The sequence below is a fragment of the Acinonyx jubatus genome, chromosome D4, assembly GCF_027475565.1.
Source record: "Acinonyx jubatus isolate Ajub_Pintada_27869175 chromosome D4, VMU_Ajub_asm_v1.0, whole genome shotgun sequence".
Taxonomy (NCBI): domain Eukaryota; kingdom Metazoa; phylum Chordata; class Mammalia; order Carnivora; family Felidae; genus Acinonyx; species Acinonyx jubatus.
In genome coordinates this window covers 13,108,253-13,126,952 of record NC_069391.1, presented here as the reverse complement: position 1 = coordinate 13,126,952, position 18,700 = coordinate 13,108,253, and the positions used below count along the sequence as shown (strand labels likewise).

Genomic DNA, 18,700 nt, shown 5'->3' with positions numbered 1-18,700 from the left:
CAGAGCATGGGAGAGCAAAGACTAACTCAAGTTGTCCGATTCCACCATCTGAGCTCCTTCCTACAGTCCATGCTGCCATATTGATCAGAGAGGATACATTCTGGTGCCAGTGCCACAAATGAAGTGAAAAGAACATAGACTCTGGAGTCAGACTTGGTTCAAATCCAAGCTTGCCCCTTATTAGCAATAGTGTCTTAGGTACATCATTTCCCTTATCTGGGCATCCTATCTTTAAAATGGGAGGATTTGGACCACATGGTCTCCAAGGGTTCTGTTAGCCTCAAATCAGGACAAAACTGCTTCAGATGCACTGTGGAAGATTATTAGCTCCATGCTTCCACCCTCTTGGTGGAGGGAGCACTCCATAACCTTCTTCTGGGTATCCCTGTGGTTTGAGGGGAAGATATCCATTTTATTAGATTCCTAAGGCTGCCATAACCAATGATCACAAATTCGGTGACAGAAATTTATTTTCTCACAGTTCTGGATGTCAGAAACCTGAAATCACTGCATTGACAGGGCTGGTTCCTACTGAGAGATCTGACAGAGATTCCACTCCATGCCTCTCTCTTGCTTCTGGTGGATGCTAGTAATCCCAGGCATTCCTTGGTTTAATGACATGAGGAATGACAGGCATCACTCCAGGGGCACCTGGGTGGCTCAGTTGGTCACGCATCCGACTCCAGCTCAGGTCACGATCTCACAGTTCATGAGTTTGAGCCCCGTGTCAGGCTCTGTGCTCACAGCTTGGAGCCTAGAGCCTGCTTCTGATTCTGTCTCCCTTTGCTCTGTCTCTCTCCCTCTTTCAAAAATAAATAAAAACATGTAAAGATGCATCACTCCAATCTCAATCCCTCCTGCCTCTGTCTTCACATGGCCTTCACTTCTGTGTGTCTCCGTCTTCTCCTTTTTGTTTCTTATAAGGGCACTAATCATTGGATTTAGGCCCCACCCTTAATCCAGGATCACCTTGTCTCAAGATCCCTAACTTAATTACATCTGCAAAGACTCTATTTCCAAACAAGGTCCCATTCACAGATATTGGTTAAGATTTAGACATATCTTTTGGCGGGGCGGCGGGGGTGGGGGGGAACACAATTCAACCCACATCATAAATTGATTTACGCATACCACCATTGATGGAATATAGGTACTTTCCAATTTTTCCTCATTACAAAGAACACTGCAATAAACATCCTCATTGTATCTCTTTGTACACATGGACAAGAATTTCTCCAGAAGTCGAATTGTTTGGGTCACAGAGTATGCACATTTTCAACACTGCTGGCTACTGCTAAATATTTTTGCCAACCTAATCAATGTGAACTAGTAGCTCATCATTGTTTTAATTTGCACAATCATGCTAATACCAGTGAGATTGAATTATGTTTTTCAAATGTTTATTGGACATTTGAATTTCCTCTTTGGATAGCTTTTTAAAAAAAATCTAAATAAGTGATTCTCTATCAAGATCATCCAGGAGCTTTGCAAAAGTACAGAGATGCCAATTTAGTAGAGGTGGGTTGGGACCTAGAAATCTAAATGCTAAAACACTTGCCAGGAGACTGAGGCACAGCCCCAGGAAGCACCACTGTATCAAAGGTAGTAATGTCTTGTTGGCACTTGGTTGTTATGCCCTCAGAGTACAGTGGGGGGTGCTATCTCACACAAAACCTTGAAACTGTATTGATGAAGCAGACGCTAATCACTCAGGGGCTCCTTTATGAAGGCCGTCTGAGAAATTTCTCCCAGCCTTCACTGCTAAGGAAAAACTACACTATCTTTTATTTTACCTGCTGGCACCATGACCTAACAGCACCATGACTTAACAACTTGGTATGTTTCAATGTTTCCTTGGTAACCAGAAAGCCCAGAACCAAATCTGTGTCCCATCATAAAAACTGTGCAAGATCTTTAGATCACACATTTCTAGATACTAACTTTTCTCTGATTTCATTTTATTATACGATTTTTATTGTTCCTTTGCCCTGATACTTTAACTTAAACTTAAAAACAAAAAACTTATAAAAATGTATGTATTTTTGAAAGCCACTTTACATACTTTTGGGGAATAAGATAGGCATACATACGTATTAAAATAAGTTTAAATTTTACCTTGTGAGATATAAGTGATAATATACAATTCATGTTGAGTTAAGGCACTTCTTTCAAAACTGACCTATTTTCAAAATTTATCAATGATAATATCAGTTCTAGTGTTGGTGTTTAACTAGAAAAAAAATATTTCAAAGATGAGCTATTCACAACATATCAGTGAAAATGATTACCGCTAGAAAATGGGTCACATAAATTGGCTAGCTGTAGCCATTCAGGTGCAGAAAAGACAGAAAACACAATACCACTCGTTTCCAGGTGACTGTCACTGAGTTTCTAAATGGTGCAAAAGCAATTGCATTTATATGACTCCTTCTATATTTAGTCTGGTGGCTTTAGAAGTGAAACTAATTTTAAAAAACTTTCACAAACAATTTTTTAAAAGCAGTTTTAACTTCTTGTTTCCTGTGTCCCTTAAAACAACAGAAAAGCATGCTAATGCCTGCTTCTCTGTTACTTTAATTCCTACAGCAAGCTATTCCACAAAGAACCCACCAATTCATCCGTTTTCTCAGGATGGTTCTGGTTTTAAAAGTGAAAGACTAGTGCCCCAGGCAGTTCCCAGGCAAACCGAGATAGTTGGTCGCCCTTGGCCCTGGCCCTCGCCCTCGTATTGGAACAGCTTCTATTTGCCAACGTGTGAGAGGAAGGGCCCCGTTAATGGCAAGTCCTTCTTCTATACTTTAAATATGAATGGCAGTCACATGTTTCCAAGTTACTCCCAACTGGGAAGGAAACAAAATAAAATTCTGAATTTGCTTCACCTGCAGATATCAACCTGGATTTCACAAAAGATGAGAAGAAATCGTCACAAGACAGTGTTCCTACTCTCTCCCAAAGAATTCCATAGGGGTGCCTGGGTGGCTCAGTCGGTTAAGCATCTGACTTTGGCTCAGGTCATGATCTCACAGTTCGTGGGTTCAAGCCCCACGTTAGGCTCTGTGCTGACAGGTCAGAGCCCAGAGCCTGCTTCAGATTCTGTGTGTGTGTGTGTGTCTCTCTCTGTCCCTCCCCAGCTCATGCTCTGTCTCTTTCTCTCTCTCTCAAAACTAAACAAACATTAAAAAAATTTTTTTTAAGAATTCCAGGAAAAGACAGTCTGTAAAGCTACCTTTGAACCCCATTCTACCACCCATGACCTTCTTAAAATATTAAGTTCGGTCTACAATTATATCATTTTCATTCTCAGCATCAAACTGAATAACGAAAATGTAAAAATACACTATCCACAGGAAATCAGGTACAATTATTAGAGACTTTGAAGTGGGTCACCAGAACAAAGTTAAAAAAACCTGCAGAAGACAGGCTTTGGACTTGGGGAAAGAAAAGTAGACTAAATTTTCAATCTTCAAGAATATTAGAAACTTTGTAGAATAGTGTGTCAAGCAAGCAGCCTTAAAGCCTCAGTTATAATCTATTCCATTCAGCACTAATAATCATAAGTGGGTTCTCCAAAAAGTGTTAAAAAAAGAAACAGGCCCCAAATGGATTTTCAGCCTCTCCAGGAATGTAATCTCTAACCAGTCAATCTGGAATTACCTGATCCATACTAATAAAGTAATCTGCCTGACAGACCCCTGCCTTTCCCCAAAGGAAGGTGACCTTGCCTGAAACAATCTACTTTTTGCTAGAAATTTCTTTTTTCTGCCCCCTTCTGCCAAACTTCTCATTTTGTACAGCTCCTTGGGGCTACTTTCTATTTGCTACATGGGATGCTACCCGATTCATGAACTGTTGAATAAAGTCAAAGAGATCTTTGAGTTAACTTAGCTGAAATTTGTTTTCTAACAGAAGGAAAGAACTAACATTTATCAGATGCCTACTGTATGCCAGTTGTTCCAACACTCACTATTTCATTGAACCTCCCAAAACCCCTGTGGATTGATCGTGTTTCATCCATTTTTACAGATGAGAAAAACAAAGCTCCCAGATCATTCACGCTACACTGCGCTAGGTGTTGGGCATGCGGTAAAAAAATGAGAGTCATAATAATAAAATAATAAATTATAAACATTATGGTGTTGCAGGATTTTTTTTTTTAACCTCAATACCCGGGATTCGTTGTTCACTGCTTCTGAGAATAAAGAGATGGACGCAAATAAAATAAGCAGCAGGTAAAAGTTTATTAGAGTAGGAGATCACAAAGTAAGAATAGGGGCACCTGGGTGGCTCAGTCGGTTAAGCGTCTGACTTCGGCTCAGGTCATGATCTGGCTGTTCGTGAGTTCGAGACCCATGTTGGACTCTGTGCTGACAGTTCAGAGCCTGGAGCCTGCTTTGGATCCTGTGTCTCCCTCTCTCTCCCTGCCCCTCCCCTGCTTGTTCTCCCTCTCAAAAATGAATAAACAGTTAAAAAAAATTTTTTTAAAGAAGAGTTTAAATGCTCTTTGTTTTGTTTTTTTAATTTTTATGTATTTATTTATTTTTGAATGCTCTCTGTATAGAGGGGGCATTCGAAAGTGAATACTCCTGACCACAGGCGAGGGTCTTTGTTTTATAAGGTTCTGGTTGCACCTCCTCCCTGCCCCCCCCATCCCTCACCCTTGTTCCTTCTCAAGTAAAACCAACCCTTACTGGCTGGGTAACTCTAGGTGCTGAGTTGTCCATTCCTGATTGGCTTAATTCCATTGTGTGAGGAGTCAGATTATGGTCCTACTGTCCCTTGTATAACATAGGTTTTACGGTTTACTTATTTTAATTAGGTATTTTGATTGTCAAATTCCTGAAGGAAACCTGAGGGGGACTAGGTGGTAGCTGTTACATCCTTAAAAAGGAACCTTAAGCCTCAGAGACTTTGCTGCGGTCAGATGATCCCAGCATTGTTTTAAAATATGTGTTTTTCCCCACCTGGGGACCTTAGGTCCTAACCTTTCCCTCTCTGCCTATTTTATCCTATCTTTCTCTATCATAATAGTCCTAAATAATAAACCCAAGAGTCATGGTTCCTGCTTCCACGGGGCTTAGAGTCTAGTGGGGAATGAGAGACACTTCAAAACTTCTTACAAAAATAATTATGAGTGACCCGTCTTGGGGTTGGGGGGCGGGGGTGCTCAGGGAATGAGCTCCTGAGAGCTAAAGAAAAAGACAAAGGAGGTCCGAAGAAGGAGAGAAAGGAAAACAATTTCTTGTTTCCAGGCAGAGAAAATGGCGGCAGCAGAGTTCTCAAGATGAGAACGTTCAGTTTCATACCCGAAATAACACAACTTATAAGCGGTCACATTGGGTTTTTTGAATCCTGTGTTTTCTGGCTCCAGAATTCATGTTCTCTCCGCTGCAATGCAATGGGACCAGCTGTGCTTCAAATCTACAGAGGACAGTTCACAAAGGGGATCAGTCCCCTGATTCCCAGTGAGGATACTCAGTGTTTCCTGGGCTAGTCTGATCATAAGAATCGCCTAAGGGGAGCTTGTTAAAAAATAATAATAATAAAGATTCCCCAGGTCCCACCCCTACTGGGAAATCAAACTTTAACAAATGTTCCAGGTGATTGTTATGATCAGACAAGTCTGGGACACGCTGAGTTAAGGCTTCAGAAAACCTAAAACCCAGCACACTAGAAGCTTATTTCACTGCCACCTCCTGGACACTTTTAAGAACTGGGTGGAGCTCCTTGAAGTACTTTAGCCTTCCAAGAAGGAAAGGAAGGGGGATTTAAAAAAAGAAAGAAAACTCTCTAGAGATCAACCAACCAGCCAGTCAAATAAAAATGCACCCCCCCCCCCCTTCTTCCAGCTTTCCTGTGGATTTTTACTGTCTCTCATTCCGGATTAAGTAATGCCTTCTCAGTATGGATTATGTGACTGCGGTCAAAACAAAACCCATTCCCACACCAGAAGGCTCAGTAACATGCTACTGATTTGGAGTCATCACTAATTAAGGAGTTGAGTAGAGTAACTGAAGCGGCAAGATAATAAGAAACTATAATCCTTGGCTTTCATCTGGGAGAGGTTGTGGATTTAGAACCCAAACACTGAGGTTCAAATCCCAGACCTACCACTTACTAGATGAAACATGAACAAGTTAATGAACCTCTCTGAGCCTCATTTTCCCCAACTACAAGGTTGGTAATAATACCGTCTCCACATAGTTATTTCTGAGGAATATGTGAGATCATGGAGGTGGTAGCCTGACCTGACACTACCAGGCCCTTAACAAATGCTTGTTAATAAATAATAAAACAGGAGTGAATTTATAGCCCAACAACAGAACTGTGCTAATATGGAAATGAGTTAATTGTGACGTATTAAATTAATAAAAAAGAGATTTGCAGGCACAAAGCACTGATTGTAAGGTTTGTTCTGAAAAAACAGGCCCTTCCTAGGATACAGTGGATTGAATTATAATGTGGTTGTTTGGATATGATGTTTTAAAGTGTGGGGGTGAGAGGGAGCTTTAATGTGCTAATTTTTGTTCATGGGCAACAGATTTCCTGCAAGCTGGGAAGAACTGAATGTGGGTTTCAGAAAAGAGAGCAGACTTCAAGCTGAAGAGATACCAGCCCAGAGGCTGGAGAAATGGGGGAGCAGTGTGTAGGGCAGGGGGAGTCATTAGTCATAATGATGCCCTACCACTTGGAAAGTGCTTTTTTGTTTGTTTACTTATTTATTTTGAGAGAGAGAGTGTGAGCAGGGGAGGGGCAGAGAGAGGGAGAGAGAGAGAGAACCCCACCAAGCAGTCTCTGTGCTAACAGCATGTGGGGCCCAAATCCACAAACCGTGAGATCATGACCTGAGCCCAAATCAAGAGTCCAACGCTTAACCGACTGAGCCACCCAGGCGCCCCAGAAAGTGCTTTAAATGACTTCTTTGTTAAGAGACAGAAAATACAGGAGAAGAACTTTGATAAAGGGTATGGGGAGAACACCAGGGAAGGACATGGAGTCAGAGTCCAGGGTCATAGAGAGAGCAATCTTGCCTTAGAGCTGAGGGGCAGAGCAGAGCCGACAGTGTAGACTGGACTAGTCATCTGTGAGTTGCTGGATTAATGACTTACGGACTAAGCATGCCAGACACTGAGCTTGGAACCATAACAGACCCTCTTTCTCTACTAAGCTCAGGAAGGCCACAAAACCATCAAGAGGCACTGCTAATCATCAGACGTTTGTGCAATAGATAAAACTTATTGAACATTCAGAAAAGTTCTACAGATTCCTCTAAAAAAGAACAAGAGAAGCCCAGAAAATGGTATAGTCATCCAGACTTGAGTTCAAATCTTGATTCTGTATGACCTTGGGCGAATCACTTAACTTCTGCGAACTCACGCCTTTCTTTCTCGAGAAATCAGGGATAATATTTTTCACCTCAAAGGTTTACAAGGATCAAATGAGATAATCTATGAAAAATACCTAACACAGACAAAGCACTCAACTGTGTTTGCTTCTCTGCCACTCAAAACCAACCAAACAAAAGGACTTTGTTTCTAATATAGTGAATCCAACTTCTTTGATGAGTAAGGGATTCAGAAAGTCGGTTGACAACTTGTTTATGTGGAAAAATAAACTCTCAAGCTAAAAGCCGATTTGCATTGGTTTATAAATCTGTCAAATATCCCTGCTGGGGAATCTGGAATCCAAGGCATCATGGGAAGAGGAAACAAGGGCCTGTATTCGTAAAGACTTTAAAAATAAAGAAACGACGTACTTTATCTCTCACTTTCTCATGACAAGCCAAGTGACTAGTTCCTACCCCTTTCTCTCCACAATACTTACCACAGTGAAAACAGCCCACATTTTAATGAATGCTAGCTTTATTTTGTCCTACACATATTCTCACGCAAGTGCACAAAGACATATGTACGAGGGTACGGTGGTTGCAGCTTTCTAGAGTGGCACCACCCTGTAGGTTTGACTCACATGCGTGTCACGGGGCACCAGTTAAATAAGGGAAGGGACACCCGTGCTATGGGATGTTGTGCAGCCATAAAGAAAAGAATGCGGTAAATCAATTCATGCCAACGTGAAATACTAGCAAAGTTATATTGTTAAATTAAATAAAAGGTTCAGGATACAGCACATGTATTATATGAAGGCATTAGGTAAGGAAAAAGGGCTATTTATAAGCGGATGTTTGCCCACGCAGATCTCTAGAAACGTTCCAAGTAACTGCTCCTGGTGGTTACCTTTGAGGAAGGGAACTAAGGGTGGGATGAGAGACATATTTTTTCAGAGTTTATACATTTATACTATGTTGATTTTTTTTTTACCCCGTGCATGTTATTAATTTTTTAGTCAGTAAAATTGAGATACATGGTAACAATAAAGACACTAATGACTGGAGGGACAACACTCGCAGAAATGGATTACTCACCACTGGGGCTTGCCCTACATTCTCTCTCAACCATCCTCTCAAGCGGGGGTTACTATCCTCATTACACAGCTGAGGAAACTGAGGCTCAAAGTCTGAACAAGTTCAACAAACTCCTCCAAGTCCACACAGTTAGCAAGCAGCAGAGGCTGGATTTGAACCCAGGTTTGACAGACTCCAAATCCTTTTTCTGTACCGCATTGTGGCAGAGACTGCGGGCTGCTCACCGAAATGCATTTCCTCTCCTTTCTGGACACAACACTGGTCTACATTTCCCGGTTTCGCTTGCAGTGACAAAGCCTCTCGGTGACCAAACATTAGTCAGGCTCCTCTAAACACTCTTCCCAACTAGGCCTCCACCTTTGGGCCCTCCGTGTCAGTCTCGCGTGGCCCGGTCTCAGCAAGAATCCTTCACCCTCAATATCTGATCCCTATCCTCAGCATCTAACCACATTCCTCATTTTCCACCTGTGGTATCTGATCCCTGGGCAGCTTCAGCAAGAATCCTGTCAAACTGGTTTAGCCAGCAGCCCCCTTGCCCCAGACGTTTCTTAGTCATCTGGTTCACCCCTACCCCCATGCTTGGTTACGAATCCCCACTTGTCCTAGTGGTACACAGAATGTGGCCCAGGCTTCTCTGCCTCTATTGCAAAGGTTCCTAAATAAAATCTGTTCTTACCACTACTCTCCAGCTCTGGTTTCCTTTACTGACAGTTAAGTGTGAGTCACTGAGCACCTACTAGGAATCAGGCTAGCAATACAGTCCCCACCTGTGCAGTAGGGAGACTTCTCAGGTATTTAAGCCCTCTCTCCTCAGTCAGATCAGAGACCCTTCCAAGCGAAGGAAGGATGGCAAGCCTTCGTTTGTGTCCCCCGCTCGAGCCCGCTAGGATGGTCAGGACAGAAAACAGGTGGGGCTGGGGGCGGAGGAAGGGCAGGCGGAGGGGGTGGTCACTCTCCCAAGTGAAGGTAGGTGAGAGCCCACTGCTGGATGGCCTCAGAGAAGACCCAGCAGTGTCACCCCCAGACGAAAGCATCCTTTCCTAGCAAGAGACAGGAGGACAGAAAGAGGAGGGCTAGAGGGCAGGACTCAGTCCCTCACTCATGTGTGTCTCTGTCCCTCTGCCACCACTGAGGCCGGTGCTGGCACACATTCTCATGTTCTTCCAGGTCACAGTCCCTCCCTGGACACCCGCTGTAGGCCAAGCCCTACAGAACCCCTCCCCCACATGTTTGTATGCAAACATACACACACACACCCCACAATCTCTGTCCTCAAAGTGCTCAGAGTTTAGTGTCCATAAACAAATCATTATCCCCTGTGAAAAGCAACACATCCAGAGGAACATACCAAGTGCTAAGAGGACACAGAGGAAGAAGCAGCTGCTTCTCCAGGGTGGTGGGGCTCGTGACCGAGCTCACAAATGGCTGGATAATGAAGTGGGGCTCCAAGTTCAGCGGGCAGGGAGTGGAGGGAACGAAAGCCACTCTAGCCTGAGAGGTCAGTGGGAGCGAAGGTGGCGGCACCTGCCTAACCTGAGCTACTAGGGTAGAACACAGCTGGCGTGGGAGAGTGGGTTAGCCTGGCAGGGGCGAGTCTAATCGGCTAGCAGGGGTAGATCTTAAGGGCCTTAGACGCTTTGCCAGGATGTGAGTAGGGCCTGAATGGAAGAACATCCACCCCACAGCCGGTCACCCCACCAGAGGGACCTCATCCCTTTGGCTCTTGCAGGTGAAGCTGTCTTCCAAAATGTCCTTTTACATGCACCACCCAAGGCGGACTCACAACCAATTCACCATCAGCTTGCTCGGTAGTAACCAGCAAAGATCTCAGGATGGAGTCAAAACTGTCTTCAAGGAGAGCCAGACAGGTGTCTCTGGGGGCAGAGGAGAGAAGACAGGACAGACACGAGGGAAAGTAGCGAGAGGCGGGGCGAAAGGCGGCAGCACTCTGCACAGGGCAGGAAGGACTTGCCTGCCTCATCCAGCTGCATGTGCACACGGAGCCACAGACAAGCTCCCGCCTTTGGGGGGTGCACAGTCGAAACCAGCACAGGTGGCTGATCTCCACACCGCTCACCCTTTGCACAAAAACAAATCACTGCTTGTCTTGTGCAGAGAAAAGACTGCACAGGGGAGACAGCTCAGGGCAATGAAAGGAACAGGCAACATGACGTCAGGGTTGAGATTCTGGTTCCGCCTCTAAGTGGCGATGTCCATACAGTCCGTTTGACCACATGACAGCACCGTCTCTACTTGTCAATCTTCCCAGTGCTAAAGCTCCTCACCTGTGTCTGGCCCAGAGTGGACCCTGGATGACAGTTTCTTTTCCCCTCAGGGGGAGGGCCATGCATGTGAATAGCCTCTTTATTCTTTTATTTCCACATAGTCTGAATTTGATTTAACGCTGTGTCTTCCTCCGCAATGAGGTTGAAATATATCACTGGTTACTTAATGGCCCTTCAAGCACTGATGCCTTTATTAAATAGCAGCATGATACTCATGTGATGAGCGTGCCAGGGACCCACAAATCTCTCCCCACTGCTTTGGTGAAGACAGCTTTCAGATGCCCCCTGGGCAGCCATCTCCTTCTGCCTGGAGGTAGACTCAGGGAATGGGGCACCAATGCCTGGAGGACTCCAGGCTGGAAGCCCGAGGCCCCTCCCTCATCAGAAGGAAGACAGTGGTCCCTGGAGAGAAGAGACACCAGGGAGCCAGTTCTCCCCCAGCACTGCACCCACCCCACCATGGGACAGATGGAGAGTGCACTTGACTTGGCATTGACAAAGACCTGGGTTTGAGTCCTTTGGCCAGCCCAGCCTCAGTTACCTCATTCTGTAAAGTGGAGCTAAGGTACTTGCCTCAGAGAGTTGCTAGGCAGCTCCATAAAGTGACAGCAGTAATTCTGCCGTCATTCAGCAAGGAGAACTTGTGATCCTACCCTGCTGGATTCTCAGTCCAAAGTACCATCTCAGGGCTTACTATACCCCAGCCACCTGCCGCATGCCGGAAACTGACCGGGAAGCCACTCTCCCTGCCCTCAAGGAGGCTTTCCCTAATTCCAGTTCACGCCCCAAGCTCTCAATACACCTTACACGCCCCAGCCAGAGGGGTCTTTCCAACATACACAGGTGATTTCTGTCACACACACACACACACTTTACAACCTCCCAGTGGCTCCCAGAGCTCAGTTTCCAGTTCAGACCTTTATTCCCTGGCCTCCGCCCACCTCGCAGGTGGCATCACCCATCACTGTCCCTTTCTCAAATTCTGTGTTCCAGCTGCACACCGTACAATGTTTGCAGTCCTCCAAGCTCCCTGTGCTCCAGCTTGCCGCCCTGTTGCCGTGCTGGCTGAGCCCTGAGTGCTTGTCCAGCCTCCATCTCCAGAACCCTTCTTTTCAGACTCAGCTCAGAGACCCCCGCCATAGGAGGCTTCACTGAGCCCTGAATCGGAGTCAGCTGCCCCCGACCCTAACCACTGCTCTTCTTCCACTGAGTTGTAATAACTAGAGAGTGAGCTCTCTAGTTATTACAGTGGGGTCATTTCTTTGTTTGCCTAGTGCCCCATGGAGCCCCTGGTGCCAAATGTTTGAGGAATGAATGAAAAAATTATTTCAGCCACTGTCTATGAAAAGCCTATTCTATAGTGTGCCAGGCATTGTGCACTGGAGCGTGACAATCTGATAATAAATGATAATAAACAAGACACATGCGGCCCTTGCACTAGTTGAACTTAAAATCTGGTGGGGAAAAAAAGAAGATCAACAAGCCATAACAATTACACTGATTTGTGCTATAATAGAAGGCACTTGAGGACAGGAAGATGTAGGCAGGAGGAAAGCGTCTCAACACAGTCTATCAAAAATAGCATCACCTCACCAATCTGGAATGCAGCTATCTCACTCATCCAGAAAGTAGTAGGAACCCAAAAAGAAAGATGAGAGGCTACTTAACAACCAAAATGTTGGGGCGCCTGGGTGGTGCAGTCGGTTGAGCGTCCGACTTCAGCCGGGTCACAATCTCGCGGTCCGTGAGTTCGAGCCCTGCGTCAGGCTCTGGGCTGATGGCTCAGAGCCTGTTTCTGATTCTGTGTCTCCCTCTCTCTCTGCCCCTCCCCCGTTCATGCTCTGTCTCTCTCTGTCCCAAAAATAAATAAACGTTGAAAAAAAAAAAACAAAAAACCAAAATGTGTCAAAAAGACTCCGAATCTTACTTACCTGAGTGCTTCTGACACCGCAAGCCTTTGCCAAAACCCCAGGTTGACCTCATTTTCCTTCCCTCTGCCTCCACCACCCTTTGTACGTACTTCTAATAGAACTCTTAGCGTCTCCCATTAAACTCATCGGCTATGTCTGCTCCCCACACACAGGGGTCTCCAAGGCCACCATGTATGGCCTTTTTTAGGTCATACACAAGGGTCCCATGATGCTGGTCACACGCAGGCATCTTTCATATTTTGAACACTTTCCATACGTTTGTAATTCATGTATTTATATTTTTTATTCTATTACAAATGGGTTATTCATAAAATATTATTATATAATATTTACATATTATCATAGTAAAAGTACTTGCTGATTTAAACTGGGAATTCAAAAATATTCTGGTTCAGGGGCGCCTGGGTGGCTCAGTCAGTTAAGCATCTGACTCTTGACTTCAGCTCAGGTCATGATCGCATCTTCATGAGATTGAGCCCGCGTCGGGCTCCCATGCTGAGCACAGAGATTCTCTCTCTCTCTCTCAAAAATAAGTAAGTAGACATTTTTTAAAAAGTTTCTGGTTCAGTAAACAAACATCAGATGATTCTATTTGGGCAATTTTATATTTATGAAAGAATTCTCTGGCATATGGTACTTACGTGTCTTGTTTTAACAAGAAAATATGTATTGTTCCCCTTTGACAAATTGGATTATTAAAAGACTGTTGATCGAATAATATCTATTAGACCATGTTTCTAAATCAGATCTGTTAATATGTCTGATGTATACTTGGTGAGTACTTTTCATTTTTTTTGGAAAAAACTCGTCTTTGGTATTAATGCACTGGTTAAATCATATTGCAGTTCAATTAGCAAATGTTTGTTTACTGTGTCAAAATATTTCTGAATTTCAAGGTTAAATCAACAAGGATTTCATTATAATGCTGTATAAATATTACTTAATAAGTAATATTCATTTATCATTAATAATCCATTTGCTGTAACAAATTCATCATTGAGATGTAAATAATACATTGGCTAATTTAATATTTTTTTCTTTGAGGAGCGGGCATCTTGTTCTAATTCACACAAAAGGATGTATGGACCAGTAGTAGTCCTGGTTCAAGGGCAGGAATGGGTCTGACTGAGTCTTTATTGCCAATGCCTTAAACAGGGCTTGAGGCACAGTAGACATTCAACATATATTTGTTGAATGAATAATGGAGAACTTCAAGGCCTCAGGATTTAAAATTATATATGTATGCTTTATTTCGCTGTACTTGCTAGAAATACTTCTGCACATTCTAATGGGATAGTATTGTATAAACTCTTGAACAACCCTCCTTAGTGACCAGCTAAAGCTTGTTAAACTGTGACCCAGCAGGGACCATCCTCCCTCTCCCTTTGTTCCCTAGACACAGGGTACTTTTTCTGGGAAGTCTTAAGAGTCAGACAGAAGTTTTCACAGCTATCACATACCATTAAAGGAACATCTTTGCAACCTGCCTAGAGAGTCATAAAGTTTAGTAATTACTGAGAAAATGTCATAAATCCAGTAAGACGGTAAGGCTTTGTGTAAGCAGTTTCAAACAGAGCCCGAGACTCCTTAAGAAAGGAACAAGTGCATAGGCTAAAGAAAGCTATGTTATCATGGAAAGTAAACCCAGCCAAAACCAAAGGCTTGCAGGGGCTTACAAACAGCTGGTTCTCTATTTCTGGTTTGAGCTTTGCAATGCCAGAGACAGGATGAGTTCACTGCCTGGAATCCCTTTATGTCATTTCCCTTTAAAGAAAATAGTAACTTTGAAGGTAGTCCAAAAACACAGCACTAGAACCATTACTGATTATACAGTTCAATTCAGTTAGCATTTGCTGAATGCCTCCTCTTGTGCCAGGCACTGAAGAACAAAACAAGCAATAAGACAAGCTCCCTGGTACTGGATATCCTCCAGTCTAGGGGAAGAGACAGACCATCTCAATCAACAACCGTGGCCACTCAGCCCCATCCTGTCCCAGGTAGCACCGTCTCTCCAGAGGTATATGGCAGTGTCCTAATTTGCCTCCATTCTGGAGTCCTGACCCATTCTCCAGAGTGATAAAGGCAAGTTTATCATCTTGGTCTGGCCCCTGACTGCCTGCTGGCAAGGCAAGCATCAGATTAGAAGCTCCTATAATCAACCCAGGCCCTCTGTGAGGCCACATCCTCCGTGGGTGATCCAGAAGAAAACCTGCCTTTTCTTGGTGTTGGCTCAGGGAAGGGGAAGAGCCTCCCCCTGGAATGCCTACCATAATACATGCAAGTCTGGAGTCAGAATTCATACTATGTCTATCACCTTCAAAGCCTAAGACCAAAAGTTTGGTTTTCAGTGTTCTAGCTTGGTAGAGCCCTCTGAGTCACTGGCACAGGAAGAAAATCCTCACTTTCAACCAAGGTCTCAGAGAATTATCAGATTAAAGTTCCAAGGAACATGAGCTCACTATTAAAGAAAGGTCTAGAGGCACCTGGGTGGGTCGGTCAGTTAAGCATCCAACTCTTGACTTTTGGCTCAGGTCATGATCTCATGGCTCATGGGTTTGAGCCCCACGTTGGGCTCTGTACTGACAGTGCAGAGCCTGCTTGGGATTCTCTGTCTCCCTCACTCTCTCCCCTTCCCCTGCTCAGGCTCTATCTCTCTCAAAAAAAAAAAAAAAAAAGTCTAGAAACATCTGAATCACAATCCCGGGAAGAGAGAAATAAAACAATGGGTGAGAGACAATATTGAAAGAGAAAACAGATGAGAATTTTCCAGAATTAATAAAAGATAGCAAACCTCAGAGACATGAGTCCCAACAAATCTCAAGCAGAAAAAGAAATCCTCACCCAGAAAGTCATAATGACACAGAAGATATCTAAGACAAAGAGACGATTTCAAAAGCAGCCAGAAGGAAAAAGACACTTTACCAGCAAAAGAAAAACATCGACTGGGTACTGACCTTTCAGTAGCAAAAATAGAAGTGAGTAAAAAGAGGCATTTCCTCAAAGTGCTGAGATCATATAACAATCAACTCAGCACCATATGTGCGGTGACACTATCTTCAAGAATGAAGGCAAAAAAAAAGGTAACTTTGGACAAATAAAAACTGATAGAGGGCACATGGGTGGCTCAGTCGGTTAAGCGTCCAACTTTTGATTTTAGCTCTGGTTGTGTGACCTCACGGTTCATGAGTTTGGCCATGTCAGGCTCTGTGCTAGGCATGAAGGCTGCTTGGAATTCTCTCTCTCCCTCTCTGCGCCCCTACAGAGAGGGGCTTGCTCACACGTTTGCTCTCGCTCTCTCTCTCTCTCTCTCTCTCAAAAAAAAAAAAAAAACCCAACTGATAAAACGTATTACAAATAGCCCCTCACTAAAAGAACAGCTAAAACATTACTTCCAGGAGAAAGAAAATGATCCCAGAAGGAAGGTCTGAGTTGTAAAATGGAATAAGAAACAAAGCAAAAGGTAAACATGTGGGCAAATCTAAAATACACCAAGGCTTTGTAAAATAATAATGATAATAATAATAATGTCTAATTTGTAAAGTTCAAACAAAGGATAAAGCAAGAGAGAACTAAAATATTGGGCAACAAAAGCATAGAAGTCAGGAGGTATACAACCGAAATGAAATATCCTAAGATCTTTGTGTTGTTAAGAGGAAAATAAAGATACTAACTTTAAATTTTGTGCTATTATATACATATTAACTTTTTGAGAGTAACTACTAGAAGAATAAAAATAGGATGTATAACTTCCCGACTAGTACAGGGAGAAATGAGAAAAGGAAAAATCAGTTTAAAAATATATGAAATCTATAATCATAGAGGGAAACATTAACATAACTCTTCAAGTAATAAATGGTCAGACAAAAATATTAAGGCTATAAAATTTGTATAATGCAATTCACAAGCTAATCTAATATGTATATGTAAAATGTTGCATTCAATAACTAGAGAATATGCTTTTTTTTTAAGTAGGCTCCATGCCCAGCACTGGGCCCAAGGTGGGGCTTGAACACTTGACTCTGAAATCAAGACCTGAGTGAGATCAAGAGTTGGATGCTTAACCAACTGAGCCACCAAGTTTCTCCCACATTATTTTCAAAAGCAAATAGAACATGACCATATAATAGGCTATAAAACAAAGAACTGGAAAACAGAAAAAAGTAAGGAGACAATCACATAATGTGTGGTCTCTGAGACTGGCTTCCTTCATATAAGATGTTTTCAAGACTCATCCATGTTGTAGCATGAAATCAGTACATTTCTTTTTATGGCCGAACAATATTCCACTGTATGGCTATACCACATTTTGTTTATCCATCAGCTAATGGACATTTGGTTGTTTCTACTTCTTGCCTATTGTGAATAACACTACTATGAACATTAGCATACATGTGTTTTAGTGAATGTATGTGTTCATTTTTCTCGAGCAAGAGGAAGGGAGGAAAGAAAGAATGTCCTTTAATCACAACACTATTAAGATAGAAGTTAATAATAATAAGATAAGCAGAAATAATCTCATATGTTTAGAAATTTTTTAAAAACCACAAAGCTAAATAACTCATGGGCCAAAGAAAAAATCTTCATGAAAATATAAAATACACAGAACTAAAAGGTGATTTCTAAAATGCTACATAGCAAAGCTGTGGGTGCAGCTAAAGCAATAATGAGAAGCAAGTTTGTAGCCTTTTGTTTTGTTTTGTTTTGTTTTTTGTAAACTCTATACCCAATGTGGGGCTCAAACTCACAACCCAGAGATCAAGAGTCACATGCTCTACTGACTAAGCCAGCCAGGTACCCCAACTCTGTAGTCTTGAATGTTTTATTAGAAAAGATGATAGGATAAGCATCCAACTTAATGTCAGAAATAGAACAACATAAGCCTCAAAAAGGAAAAGGAATCATAGAGAGCAGAAGGCCACGAAATAGAAAACAAAGATACAATGGAGATGATCAATAAACCAAACGTTGCTTCTTTGGAAAAACTAATCAAATTGAGATCTGTATAAAATACAAGTGACTAAGCAAGGCTACTTAGCCTAGACTGGGGTGTGTGGGGATTGGGGGGGTCAGGGAAGACTTATGGAAAAGAAGAGTCATCAGCTGATCCTTGAAGGGTACATAAGAAAGGAAGAAAGGAAGGGAATATTCTAAGGAAGAGGGAAAACATGAACAAAGGTGACATAGGAATGGCACAGCATGAAGGCTCAAGAGAACCACATGCAGTGCAGCATCAGTAGTGGATTAAGTTCAGGGCACGGAATATGTGAAGTAAGCCTAGAGAAGCTCAGGGCCCAGATATTAACAAAAAATATTCAACTGAGTCTTTACAATATACCCAGGATCATAGGCTAAATACATGATTGTATCTTTTTATGCTGGCAACAAAAACTCCATGGGGTATGAATGTATTGTGCCCATCTATAAATAAAGAAACCGAGGTTCAGGGCAAAATTTTCCCACTGTCACATAGTGAGTTATTTCAAACCCATATCTGTGTGGTTCCAAAGTCCAGGCTACACTGCATCTCAAGTCATGGAAGTCTTCATAGGGAGCCTTTATAAGGAGACTGAACTTCATTCTTGAGGCAAATATTCAAATTTACCCCACAAAAAACCAAAACTCATCCTTACAGTGAAAGTTTGGAATGGCGTTACAGCTGCCATTACTCTATGCCACCAGGACAAAGAGTCCATTTCACACAGGTGTCCAGTAATAGGCAACATTACAATGCAGAGTGAGCAACAGGGGGCACTGGGCTGATTTGAGGTCCTGGAACATATTTATAATTACCACCTGGGAGGCAAGTACTGTTCAATGATGAGAACTGGATAAGCATATGGCATTTTTTCAACATCTTTATTGAAATATAATTCACATATTACACAACTCACCCATTTAAAGTGTACAATTCAACAGTTTTTAGTATAGTCATGGAGCTGCGTGACCATCACCACAACCGATATTAAGACATTTTCATCACCCCAAAGAGAAATCCTGTACGAGCAGTCACTCCCAACTTCCCACCAAAAGGCTCCCCAGTCCCTAGGCAACTACCAACCTATTTT

The 18,700-nt window shown here is 42.9% G+C and overlaps 1 protein-coding gene across 11 annotated transcripts in view; it reads right to left on the bottom strand.

Moving 5' to 3' along the window:
- TTLL11 (tubulin tyrosine ligase like 11) overlaps nt 1–18,700 on the bottom strand; it is a 242,673-nt gene that overhangs the window by 209,119 nt on the left and 14,854 nt on the right. The window lies entirely within an intron of this gene.